The sequence below is a fragment of the Podarcis tiliguerta genome, assembly GCF_965153285.1.
Source record: "Podarcis tiliguerta genome assembly, chromosome: 1".
Lineage (NCBI taxonomy): Eukaryota > Metazoa > Chordata > Lepidosauria > Squamata > Lacertidae > Podarcis > Podarcis tiliguerta.
Window position 1 is genome coordinate 46,026,606 of NC_139534.1, and position 12,032 is coordinate 46,038,637.

At 41.0% G+C, this 12,032-nt stretch overlaps 1 protein-coding gene across 8 annotated transcripts in view; it reads left to right on the forward strand.

The window, feature by feature from the left end:
• SEMA5B (semaphorin 5B) overlaps positions 1-12,032 on the forward strand; it is a 350,137-nt gene that overhangs the window by 109,860 nt on the left and 228,245 nt on the right. For all 8 annotated transcript variants that reach the window (XR_014503687.1, XM_083406846.1, XM_083406852.1 and 5 more), the window contains one exon: positions 1,330-1,390. The gene's annotated coding sequence lies outside the window, so the exon portion shown is untranslated. The remainder of the gene's footprint in view (positions 1-1,329; positions 1,391-12,032) is intronic.

The window sequence follows — 12,032 nt, forward strand, 5'->3', positions numbered from 1 at the left end:
GATTATTTGCCAAGTGCTTTGAATCACCGTTGAGAACGCGATGAAATTCTAAATGAGCTGTGTTTGGTTGAGTTGGATACAATACAAAGGTCACATATGTTTCTGTTTCCTGTGTGGAGGAAGATAACTCTCTAAGAATTAGATGTTGAGAATGAATGTGCATGTTAACTAATTTGTATTTTTATGCAGAACAAACCACGGCATGTAACCACAGTTTGATGTGTGCTAGAAACTTTCCAGCAAGTAACATGTTGGCCAAAAGCTAGAACAGCAAGCTTCCAAATGAATTGAGCTTATTTCTTACAGTCTGTTCTGCACAGTCCTTCAGATAAGAATCCCAGAACTCACATTTTATCTGGGCTGGGGGAGCCAGTGGCCCTCTATATGATGTTGGCCTCTCAACTCCCTTTAGCCCCACCAACAATGGCCATAAAATGGGGGTGGTTTGAGATGTAACCACCCCGCAACATCTGGAAGGCCACAGGGTCCCCACCTTTGATTTATTTGTTCAAACAACAGTCTGCAGCGTGTGATATACAGTCTCTTGCATCCTAGGAAATTTAGTATGTAGGGTTGTGGATTTTATAGTTCCATACAGGGACACAGGGACCCAAGGTCTGCAAGAGTTCTTATAGGCAGGGATCATTATCTCATGGTAACTATCTCTGTTGAACCCTTAGAGAGGAGAAGGAAGAACACAGATACAGTGATAGAGGAAGTTCTACCGTGTTTTCCCTAGTTTGTGAAGTTGCCTAGTGTTGGATGTGTCTGAAGTCAAAGCAAAATTAATCTAGGATTGGAAATGAGTGTCTGGAAATACTTTACTGGAGAAAGGGAAACTTCCTAGAAACTCACAGATAACTGCCTTTTATTGTGTATCTGTGATTTATAAATTCCAAGACATTCCCCCTGTTTACCAGGAACCTAGTATTTTCCAATACTTGTCTCTGGTACAAAAGAAATTTGCTCCCATTTTGCTTTTGAGGTTTTTTTGGGGGTGCCTTATTAAAAACATGTTGTGTGCATTTTTTGCAGTAGAGTTGTCATTTTCCCAAGTTCCAGCTTCATCTGCTGGATTAAACTTGTGCGTCAAAGGTGGAGACATCTTGGCTGTAGACGGCTTGGCATGCTTCAGCGCCAAGACACCATGCAACACAGCATCAGGAAGAGACAGTTGATTGAAGAATGGCTAAGCTTTCAGAATAGAATTGTGTCTCTGTTTCCATTTGCTAAATGTTGGAGGAGAATGACATAACATCCATTTCATTTTTACTCTGTTCTGCTATTTTTAGCATTCTTTATTTTCGTTGTGCTTTTCTTTTCTTGCAGGTTGCAACAGGATTACAAGAGAGCACGGACCTCGAAATGACATGCTAGTGATGCAAAGGCAGTGAGTATTTTGAGAAAACCAGTTTTCTATTTTTAAAACTGTAATGACACCCTTTCTAGATTTTGACTTTTGTTTCCCAATCCTTTGACTTAGGTTCTGTTTAGATGGTAGTTTCTTCCACAGATGGTTTGCTGTAACAAGAAGAAATCTGAAGCAGTGGAGAAGAACCCAAATAAGTGGCTGGGGGGGGGGGGAGTAAAGTTTGTGCTTTTGTATTGTGTCATTCATAAACTCCTAGGTCTGCTATTGCAGTGTTCCCCAACCTTGGGCCTCCAGCTGTTTTTGGCTATTGTGTGAACTGGGAGAGATTAGCACAGAAATCTCTTTGGTTTCAGTTTAACTGCAGATGTCTCATATGCTTTGTTGTAAGGGGCTGCCTAAGGCAGACAAGATCTCTTCTCTCTCTCCACCCCCACTGTCCTGATATTCCACATATAGAAGTTGCTTAGATTGGTTATTGTATCTGAGGACAGCAGGTTAGTTATGGGGGTGTAGATCAGGTTGTGTTGTACATATAGCTGTATCCTCCCAAAGAAAGGAACACATGCTGTCTCTCAGCATTTGCCACCTGAAGCAGTCTTCTTATTGCTTAATTGTAGGGCTGGCCCTGTTTGTTGTGTCTCACACCTTCCTACTTACTCTCTGGCACAATCTTGCATACAATTAAAAGGCTCTGTTTGGAACCAGTGATAGGCAGTGGAATTTTTGGATGACCACATGATATCTACCAGTAAAGGGCATAGTCAAGTGATCAATGTATCCAAATGACTTAACTCTTCCCAAGGTTCATGCACAGTTATTAAATGGATGCTGAGGACCCAAATCATGGATTGTATGTGAACAGAGTATCAGACATGTTCTTTCTTCAGTTTCATCCCTTTTAAATCAGAACCAGTGAAGGCAGTGAAGGTCCTGTGTGAGTGTCTGGAGGCGGTTAGAGGATGGATGGTGGCTAACAGATTAAGGTTGAATCCTGACAAGACAGAAATACTGTTTTGGGGGGACAGTGGGTGGGCAGGTGTGGAGAACTCCCTGGTCCTGAATGGGGTAACTGTGCCCCTGAAGGACCAGGTGCTCAGCCTGGGAGTCATTTTGGACTCACAGCTGTCCATGGAGACGCAGGTCAGTTCTGTTTCCAGGGCAACTGTCTACCAGCTTCATCTGGTATGCAGGTTGAGACCCTACCTGCCCGTGGACTGCGCTCTACGTGGGGCTACCTTTGAAGGTGACTCGGAAACTACAACTAATCCATAATGCAGCAGCTAGACTGGTGACTGGGAGTGGCCACCGAGACCATATAACACCGGTCCTGAAAGACCTAAGTTTTTAATGTTTGATGTATTTATTGTGGTTTTAATATTATATTGGGAGCCACCCAGAGTGGCTGGGGGAACCCAGCCAGATGGGCGGGGTATAAATAAATCATCATCATCATCATTATTAGGTGGGGTATAAATAATAAATTATCATCATCATCATCATCATCATCTCATCTCTGACTCCACCCATTTCTCAGCTGCCTTCATTATTCTCTGTCTCTGACATTCCTCTTATTCCTGCTCACCTGTTTTTCTGCTCACTCTTTCTCTCTTTCCACATGTTACCAAGGCAGCAGGATTAGAAGCCATGATATTCACCTCTTCTGGTTCTTTGACACCAGTGTACACCAGTGGCTACAATGGGATGCATTCCCACCCACCTGCCCAGGCTGTTTGTGATTTCAGAACAATTGAGTTGCAGCAAGATGCCTCACCACTACATTATAGAAATCGACTAGGATTTAATTAATGCTGCCATTTATAGCTAGTGCCTCATTAAGTCAGGTAGGGTCAAGAATACTTACATGGCTGCTCAGTGATATCTTATGGACTGTCCTTGGAGTTTTATGTAGTCCAAAGCTTGGATATATATTAAGACTTTGATATTTGGTTTGGTTTTGAATGTAGTTTGGGGTTCTCATTGGTTTGTTAAATTTTAATTGAATGTGACATGTTTAGTTTGTCATTACCTACTCTTGGCTTATGGAATGTAGGTGGGGCTATCTGTTTAGATAACCAATTAATAAATCACCACCTCTCCAATTAATATGCATGAATTAAGTGGTTGATTATATATTTTAGTCAGTTTATCCCCCAGTGTGTTTTACTGTGCTGCTTACTTAATGTACTCATTGGATCTCTATTTAGTTCACTCAAGAACTCAGTACAGTCAATATCTTGTAATGAAAAACCCATCGATTCCACCTTTTATTTTAGTCCCGGTTGATGGCTTTCATCAGGAGCTATCAGATAACTCAATCACTGGCCCATTGAAAATTGTGCTTTAATCAATGGGTGAGACCATTTTGCTTAAGGGAGACTTTGGGAAAAGTCACAAGGAAAGAACACAATAGGGGGAGAACTGGAAATACAAATAATGCTGTAATTGAATCCTTTTGCCAGCATTTCAGACCTTGTGTTGATTTTTATTGTCTCCCTAGAGTAATACACTAATTCCTCAGCCACTTCCACAGTTAAGTAGAAACTGAAGTCATGAACTTGCAGATGCTTCACTTGTAAGAGTGCCTATTGTCTACATCCAGGGAAGAAGTGATTTTTTAGGTCTTGATCGCTTCAGAAGCCATGTGCGTGGGAAGATTGGGCTTATTTTGTAGTCACTCTCAGCACACAGTAATTTGGCTGCTCCTGTCTGAATCAGTATCTTACACTATATGACGCACATTCATCTTGACTCTATGATATTCAATGTTAATTATACCCACTCATTGAAATCGATGAAGTTATGTCCTTTGAGTTCAGTGCATCTATCCTGAGTATTACTTAGTTGGATACTCAGTTTCTTCAGTTATTGGGGATTACAATAATTTTGAAAGAAGAAAAAGAGTAATTCTCAATGACAGTGTCGCAGCTGTGGAAATCCTTCACTACTGAGATCAGACTATCCCCCACATTATATCTGTCCAGATGGCAACTCAGTACTATTTGTTCAAACAGGCCTATGGAGCACAATAAGAGTGACATCATTGTCTTTTTCTTTGGACTTGTATTTAATGCTCACTTCTGATGTACTTTTATTTTGTTTTTAATACTGAGTCTTTGCTGTTAGCTGTTCTGGGTTCTCCTGAGAGTAATGATGAGATATAAGGAATAACACAATTACTTGCAGTTTTTGTGAGGTAAAAGCCAGAAATATAAACATGTAGAACATTTTCAGTGGTGGGGCTAAAAGCAACTTCATGTTGGCATGGACATGAGTCTGTGGCCAACAAGGGCAGGATTTTGCAAGTCAAGCTTACAGTGACATTTTAAAATGTTGTGATGATGGTACTCCCAAACTTTCCGGACATTAGTTATCCATATTTATGCCCCATATATCTCCGTGTCCATGGAAACACATAAAATACAGGGTTGGGGTTTTTTGTTTTTTGTTATAAACAGAGGTGGTTGGAGTGTTTTGAATGTTTCGCAGAACACTGAGATATAGAAAACTCTGCTGTATAATGGAATAGCAGAAGGAGGTAAGAATTTAGGGTTTTATCCATTGGTATTTGTCTAGTGATGGAAAACCCTTCAGTCCAATGTGACTTCCATCATTGGATCCAGGGAAGGAAGGTGACGTTTTGCATATTCATTCTATACCTGCACCTCCCCACCTTCAGCCTGTACTTGAGGGTTGTGGCACAGCATGGAAAGTGGTGTGGTAGGCTTCCAATGCGGAAGTGAATTGGCTAAAATAGTCTCCCTACCAGTTCTGCTGATGGGAGCCTCTGCTAGATCAAAGAGTTTTTCACCAGCAGAAGGACACCACTGAATACAACTCATCGTATATGCACAGAATTTGATCCACAATCATCATTCTCTGACACCTACTTCCTAAATAAATAACAACTGAGGTAATTACAACATTTGCTAAATTGATATCTACTGTTCCATCTGTATCACAATTATCTTTTAATCTGTATGTGTGATTACTTAAACAAAATACAAGCTTCTAAATGAATATTCATTAAACACACCCTATGGCTCATTTCCCTGATGGGTATTTTAAAGATTATGCACTCAAAACATTTTTAAAAGCACAAAAATTACTTGCCCTCTGGAATCAAAACAAGTAAAGTTTGGGCCTTTTTCTTGCAGAAACCCATTTCTGGTTTTCAGTACCACATTGTATGGGAAAAAATTATTAATAAAATAGTAGATTTGGTTGTGCTTTATTCATGGTAAAGGAGGAAGAGGAATGAAATGGTAGGGATCACAATATCATATGTTGCTGTTTTTGGAAAGTATGTTTTCCTCCTTCAGGTAAATTTGTACCAGAAACTACAGATTAGATCAGAATTACATTGGCATGGCTAACATAAAAATCTAAAGGTAAAGGACCCCTGACAGTTAAGTTCAGTTGCAAACGACTTTGGGGTTGCATTTCTCATCTCGCTTTATTGGCTGAGGGAGCCAGCGTACAGCTTCTGGGTCATTTGGCCAGCATGACTAAGCCACTTCTGGCGAACCAGAGCAGTGCACGGAAACGCCGTTTACCTTCCTGCCAGAGCAGTACCTATTTATCTACTTGCACTTTGACGTGCTTTTGAACTGCTAGGTTGGCAGGAGCTGGGACCGAACAACAGGAGCTCACCCCGTCGCAGGGATTCGAACCGCCAACCTTCTGATCAGCAAGCCCAAGGCTCATTGGTTTACACCACAGCGCCACCCGCGTCCCATATGGCTAACATAGATAGAACTATATGGGAACCAGTGCCATACAAATAACTCTAGTTGATCCTTGGAACTGTAGAGCAGCTATTTTGAGGGTCTTTTTGTGCCATAAGGTCCCCATCCTATAAATTGAATGTGTGAATTGGCCGTTAGTTCACTAACATCTGCTGAGTTGTAACTGACCTATAACAGCCCATCAGAACACTTTTTATACTACCAGTAAGAATTCTTAAAATGTATTTACTTGAAAGGTCAACTCTATGCCATTTACTAGAAGAGTATTTATTGGATAATATTTTATGAGGTTCTAAAGATTTGGAGGAATTGAAGACTACTCATTATTTTCCAGGATGTATTTTTAAAGCAAGAATCAAGGAAATCCTATCCTATCCTAAACATGTCAGTGTTTATTTGAGATGTGTCATACATGGGTTTGAACTACATCTTCAGTGAGTTGTGTAGCTATACATTTACACACACACAATGGGAGTAGATGATAAACCCTGATGATAAAATTATGATTTTTAAAAAAAGAAATAGTGCAAAACTTGCTTATTGGAAAGAAAATGCTGTTGCAATTCACAGATGTTAGTTTTTAAGGGAGCTTTTTTTTGAGAGAGAGGCAATTGCTGGAGCCAAATCACATCCCTGTATTTTTAGGCACTGTCCTATTGTCTCAGAAGAATAAAAGTTGTGGAAAAATGTCTTTTTCTGATATTGATGAAGCTTTAGAAGGATCTGGCAATCACTGCAGTCAGAACTACACAAGATAAAGTAAAGCAGTCTGCAGTGCAGATGTTGCTGGCTGTTGTGGACAAAAGTCAGTAATAGGCTCTTGAACTAAACAGGGATGTAGGTGACATCAAGTATTCCCCCCCCCCCCCGTAAGTTATGCAGCTGAGGGCTGAGCCAAAACTGGAGGGTTACTTTAAAAAAAATACTTCGCCCTTTGTGAGGAAACTCTGGGAAGTTGTCGTGAAACACAAGTAGCAAGCTTAGGGCTAGTTAATGCATGAGGGGGTTAAGAGCATAGAATTGTATTCCTAGACTCAGCTAGGTCATGCCGCTCACCTAGAAGAAAGGAAGTTAAGTTTCCTCCTTTGTTCATTTTCTTTCACCATGTGATGTGCTTGCTTGCTTTTAGCTCAGACTGCATACTTGGAGGTATTTCACTATATTTTGTATCCCAAGTTTTTTGCCTGTGTATACTTTCTGTTGCATGGATAAATGCATGAAGCTGACCTTTGGAACATTGTAAGTAAAACATTTTAAACTTACTAAGGTGTGTGGTCTGTTCAATGCTAAGAAGGGTAGGATCAGGGAAGCTCTGGTAATGGGCTAAATGTGAAATTAAAAGCTTTAACAGCCTAAATCACACTGCTCCCTGCTTTTGTGACTTTTTAACTCTGCTGGGGGTTCTCCCTTGCTGGAGAGGGTGTTTAGCCCCACACTTTGGCTCTAGGGATCCAGCCAATTCTTTTATTAATTACCCCATATGTGTTATCTATCTATCTATCATCTATCTATCTACTCCACAGAAAAACACTTTCCCTCATTTTGGTAATCTTTTAGGGATCACACAAATAAGTGAAAATTTTCACATCTGGAGTACTTTTATATAAAGTCCTAAGTTTTAATTATGTTGTGGTCTGCCGTTATGTGATATTTGATCATTAGAGTACGGTGAATTCACACCTGCATGTTTAGTCTTTGATTACTGCTACATCAAATGCTGATTTTTCTTTCTCTTCAACTACGGTTGCAGAGCAAACCCAGCTAGAGCTTCTGTATCATTTGACATCAGCACAGATAGCATAATGCTTTTCTGTGGAGAAAATTCACACTTCAGATGCAAGTTGAATTATGTACATGAATGTGTGAATCAGCTTTTAGTAGCCTTGTTACTCTGTGACTCTGCTATTAAATTCTTATTTTTAGTCACTTTTATGCGCTATCCCAGGACACAGATTTTTCCTGCTGTCTGTTTTCAGATGCAACAGGCCATACAAGGTTTGTGTACCATTAAACCACTCAAGATTTTGTTTTTCCTGATCCGTGCGTAGTAACATCATTAACACAGGCAAATTACCACACTTCATTGTACTGTCTCCATGGTACATTAAAAGCCTTTCCTCATTGGTAAAATTGGCCTATTCTTCTGTAAAATGAGGTGTCCATTGGCAGTTCTTTGGCAAGTTGCACAGACTGTTAAATGAAAGGGAAAGTGACTTAATGTGGGAAAAGAAATTAAATGTGACAAGTGCAAAGGAAGATATCAGAGAACTGATGACTAAAGTCTCCACTTATTCCTGTGAGGGTGTGCAGGCATGCGCTCTCTCTCTCTCTCTCTCTCACACACACACACACACACACACACACAGAGTATATTTGTTTTATTGATGATATTTCCATTGGGAATAATTAATGCATTTGCCAGACATTCTGGGAGAAATGTTTATATGAACTAAGCATTCTTTTAATTTCTAGATTTCGTCTCCCACCCCCTTGGTAGCTAGTTGTTTATTTTTATAGCCCTGTAAATAGCTACCTTAGCTTTGTGCTTAGGGGCTGGCCCAGCCCTGGAAAGTGTTGCTGCATTTTACAAATAGTTTTTTAATATCCTGGGATATTGGTCTGCATCCATGAGCTAAATAAATGTGGTCTCTCCCCCCCCCCCCCCACTTTAGCTGCAGATGTTTTGAGAACTGCTGGGTGAAAAGTGATAACTCAGCCCATCACCTGTGAGCCCCGAGTGATTTCGTGGAGAAATTGGCAAGAGAAGGCTTTCCGAGTTAATCAGCAATGTCACACGTACAGGTGTGAGCAAGCAATCACTGCAGAAAGATCTAAGTAGGAGAAAGTTTTGAGTAGTTTAGTGACAATTGAAGGCTTCTCAGAAAAGATAGCTGAATGCTCCCTGATCTGGCTGTGGGCCATATGCATGTGAATGCAGGCTGCTGCTTGCGTACCCCAAAGCTGGATGGGGAATCAGTTGCACCATGTGCGATTCCCCAACCCAGCCCAACAGCAAGGGTTGTGCACACAGCCCTATTTGAGAAGTGGAACTCCTGCAAATTGGCTCTTTGGAAGGGTGTGTTGTATGTGCTCAACAGCTGGTTGAGGGTTTCTCGCCTTGCAAAGTTATCCTCCAGAGTTCCCTGAATGTTCTCCTGTTCCTATTTTTTGGTCTTAATTCATGTTCGAGGGGGAACCAGTAGTAGTAGTTTAAAACAACAATGAACAAAACAAAACCTTTAATTGTGAGAGGGTTTACCTTTTTAAATCCTGCCGACTTCTATATTTGCACTAACTGTTGCTGCTTCTCCGTTGGCTTTTCCTTCTAATTACTACGTTCTCTTCCTGGATTAGTCATGCGGGTGCTCCCTGTGAAATTAGGACTCATGCAGAAAGTGGGATGACAACATGATGCTGTGCAACCATTCATGTTTGTTTGTGCTGAGTTCAGTGAGGGTAAATTAAGCCAATAGAGAGAGCTGAGTGAAAGACAGAAGGGGGCTGCCCAAAATGTTGATGATGAATATTGCTGCTCGTGCAAAACCCTGGCTGATCCACATGCATTTTGTTGAATTGGAAGTTTCAGCTGGAACCATGGAGTGAGTGTAAAGGGAAGAAAAGAGGTATAGTACTTTCACCCCCCCTCCCCTGGAGCCCCCCCCCAACTGAATTGCTCTTATTTGAGAAAAAGATGAGATATTTTGGTTGAATGTTTTCATATATATATTTTTTAAAAACACTATAGTTTCTGCTAGAGATTCTTAATACAGTATTAGAAATAGAGGAAGCTGCCTTATATCAAGGCAGACCATTGGTGCACTTAGCTCATTATTGTCAACACTGACAAGCAGGGAATATTTTCCAGCCTTAATTGGAGATGCTGGGGATTGAACCGTAGACCTTCTGCATGCAAAGCAGATGCTCTACCACTCAGCTATGGCCCTCCCCCAAGAGATTGCAGTGTCCCATGTTCCTGTGAGAATAGTCTCAAAAGAAACTACTCTGTTTAAAGGTTCGCCAAGGTGTTTCGGTTCTTCCTTTTCATGCTAGCGAATGTACACGCAGACTAGCTGCTTGGCTTTGAGGAGATACAGCTGCTCTGCAGAATCTGCAGCTGGCAGGGACTTCCATAAATAATTTAGGGTGATGTTATGTATCCAGTGAGATCCCACAGTTGAAACGTTGTGATGTTAATTACTGATGCATGGCTTAATTACATCACGGACATGTGGCAAGCGATGTAGCTTGGGCCAGGACGGCAAATCAGGGAATGTGCAGATGATTACACCACTGGGTTGCATGCACTAATTTGAAACAAATTGGAAAACCTCTTGCCACCCACCCACCCATTCTGTAATTGACCAAAATCAACATGAATGTGGGTAAACAACTTGGGGCTGGCCCCCTGAGGCTGTTTGGACTTCAAATCCTATAATTAACAAGCTTGGGCCAGTGACTCCTCCATTGGCCTGGGTACTGCTGTTTAAAACTCCAATTGCATCCCATAATCTAAGATGATGTAATTCTATGGACATGTTTTCAGTAATTCTATGGACATATTTTCATCAGCTTGCAAAAGTGTGTTTTATATTTCCATAATACAAGGGGCTTCTTTTAATGCTCCGGTTTTCAGACGCTGTTTCAAATAATATGATCTTTTCTTAGAGCAATGCCATAAACAATAGGAATAGTTCTTCCTTGTACGAGTAAAAGTAGGCTATTTCAGCTGTGGCACGGTACTGACATTAAAACTCTGCTGCATTGTGAGTCAGCTTGACGTAGTTTATGAATATATTACCATTCCTCCTCCACATAAGGGAGCTGGATTTAAGAAGAGCCCCGAGAGTGTTAAGCAGCTGTGGGTTTGTAAGTCCAGGAATGCACATTTTCAGCAGATACATCTTTATGAAAGTTTCAGAATATTCTACTCTGCTTCTCCCTGTAAACTTACACTGGACCAACTTTGTCTGCGTACACACAGCATACATCTAAAGCACACGGTTTCCCAAAAGAATCCTAGGAGCTGTAGCTTGTTATGGGTGCTGGGAATTGTAGTTCTGTGAGGGGGCAAACTACAGTTCCCAGAATTATTTTAGGGAAGCCATATGCTTTAGATGTATGCTGTGTGTGCAGCCTAAATCAAAACAGAAGCCTATCCAAGTTTACTGTTTTGAGTTTGCCTTGAGATTGTCTCTTCCAAGCCTTTCCATCTTGTACAGATGGTGCCATTAAAATACACCAAATACCATACAGTGTTAAGTACTTAATTCGTTCTGGAGGTCCGTTCTTAACCTGAAACTGTTCTTAATCTGAAGCACCACTTTAGCTAATGGGGCCTCCTGCTGCCGCCGCGCCGCCGCTGCACGATTTCTGTTCTTATCCTGAAGCAAAGTTCTTAACCTGAAGCACTATTTCTGGGTTAGCGGAGTGTGTAACCTGAAGCGTATGTAACCTGAAGCGTATGTAACCTGAGGTACCACCGTGTTATGGGGGCCTACCTTAAAAAGTTTGCTTTTTCTCTCTCTCGTGATGCAATGTTAATATGCTGCTCTGACCCAGAAAGAGATTCTTTGTTAATTACTATTTTTGCTGTGGACTCTAATACCTGCTGTTGGTGGCTTAACCACCCCTGTTAGGGAATTACTAGCTTTCTGTACTTTGCACTTTAATGACCTTTTCTTCTCCCACTGAATTAAATGGATTAAGGGAATGGTAATGTCTTACTGAACCAAGTGCTTATTGACACAATGCATACTGTGTGATGGTTACATGGTGAAGCAGCCACATGTTGATGGGGGGGAGTGATGATGTCTCAAGGTCATGGGTTACCTCCTGCTGTGTGGACAATTTTCTGAAGTATGGGACATGTGAAAACAGTTGAACGTGGAAAAATGAAATGAAATGTGATGGTTTCA